This window comes from Belonocnema kinseyi, chromosome 2 (genome assembly GCF_010883055.1).
Source record: "Belonocnema kinseyi isolate 2016_QV_RU_SX_M_011 chromosome 2, B_treatae_v1, whole genome shotgun sequence".
Lineage (NCBI taxonomy): Eukaryota > Metazoa > Arthropoda > Insecta > Hymenoptera > Cynipidae > Belonocnema > Belonocnema kinseyi.
The window spans coordinates 80,911,749-80,913,777 of record NC_046658.1 but is presented as its reverse complement, the minus strand read 5'-3'; positions in this window follow the sequence as shown (position 1 = coordinate 80,913,777).

Genomic DNA, 2,029 nt, shown 5'->3' with positions numbered 1-2,029 from the left:
CCCCCCCCCCCAGTTTTTGTCAAATGTCCACGTTTTGAGACCCCCTGAATCCGAAAAAATAGGTTTTTACGAATGTGTCTGTCTGTATGTCTGTATGTATGTCTGTCTCTCTGTGAACACGATAACTTTTGAAAAAAACAATCTATTAGATTGCTCTTTGGTACATTCGTTTAGTGTCCTAAACTAAAGATCAAGTTCGTTAGCCAGCCATTTTGGATGAAAATTCAAAAAGTGGTCACATTTTGAATATTTTTGAGACCGCTTTTTTAAAAATTCTAAAAATTCTCTGTATGGTTATTCATAGTATTCAAAAAATTTAACAATTTATCCCAATGACTTTTTTCGAAAAATCAAAAATTACTAGAGTTATAGCATTTTTAAAATCCCCAAAAAACCTAAAATGAACAATTTAGGCTAAACAGCGCATGATACTAGAAAAAGTCTAGAGAAGAAAAACATTGCTTTTTGAAAGCTCTACAAGATTATGATAACAACTTTTTCAATTTGGTCAAAAAGTTGAAAATTCCAAATTTGATCGTACAAAAAAATTTTGAAACCACATTTTTTCAAGATGGAAAAATTCTATGCACGGTTGTTCATAGTACTTCAAAACTTAAACAATTTATCCTCCTGATTTTTTTCTATAAAAAGAAAATTCTCAGTTAGAGCATTTTTAAAATAAAAAAAAAAAACTAAACTGAACATTTTAAGCCAAACAACGCATGATATGAAAAAAAGTCAGGAAAAGAAAAACGTTGCTTTTGAAAGCCCTACAAGATTATGATAACTTTTTTAATCTCGTCAAAAAGTTGAAAATTCCAAATTTGGAGCGTAAAAAAAATTTTGAAACCACATTTTTTCAAGATTTAAAAATTCTATGTACGGTTGTTCATAGTATTCAGAAACTCAAACAATTTTTCCCCATGACTTTTTTCTATAAAAAGAAAATTATCAAAGTTAGAACATTTTCAATATCAAAAAAAAAAAAAAAAAACTGAAATGAACATTTTAAGCCAAACAACTTATGATGTGAAGAAAAGCCAAGAGAAGAAAAATTTTGCTTTTTGAAAGCCCTACAGGACTACAATAACAACTTTTTTAATTTGGTCGAAAAGTTGAACATTCCAAATTTGATCGTACCAAAAATAATGAATCACTTTTCGATATAAGCTACGAAAAAAAATGAGACAAAAATTGTTCATCCAAAAAAGAGCTATAATTTTTGATAGGACACATAGTTTTTGCTTTAGTCGTAAAAAATATCATTCAAAATAAAAATATTAAATTTGTTTGGAAAAACGACACAAGGTATGAACTTAAATTACCAGACAGAAGTTGTTCGCCTAAAAAGATCTGTAAATTTATTATTAATCATTTTTCGATTGGACTAGTAGATCTTTTAATCGTAAAACATAAGATGAAAAATGCAAAAATGAACTTTTTGGAAAAAGCACATAAAAGACAAAAGAGGACATAGGCTCCTATATAGGACCCTATATAGGTTCCTGTATTATACCTTATGCAGATGCACAGTAGTTTTTATTTAATCGTAAATGAAATGATACATGTTTCAGAGCAGCTTAGAATACAATTAAAAGCAAAATAAGAAACAAATACAAAAATAATCATGATAAGTACAATTTGTTTTTTATTTTGCAATTTTTTAATAAGTAATCCCAAGCAGAGTTACATAAAAATGTATCATAATTGATATAAAAGTGTTGTGTATAATGTAGAAAAGTTTACATGTTGGATAAAATCGAGTGCGAAGCACGAGATACGTGATAAGAATGTGTGTTAAAGCCGAAAGCGCTTCAACAAAAAAGAGTTCAAAATCACAAAATTACAGTTGTCAGTCCGTTGACCTTTGATTTTAAAAGGCGTGTCCACGAATGCGGGAGAAATATAAAGACCGAGCGCGTAGCGCGAGGTAAATACATAATCGAGCGTGAAGCGCGAGATAAATGTATAATCGAGAGGGAAGCGCGAGAACCAACAGTTGCGCGCCCTAGACGCGCTCAAACTTGCG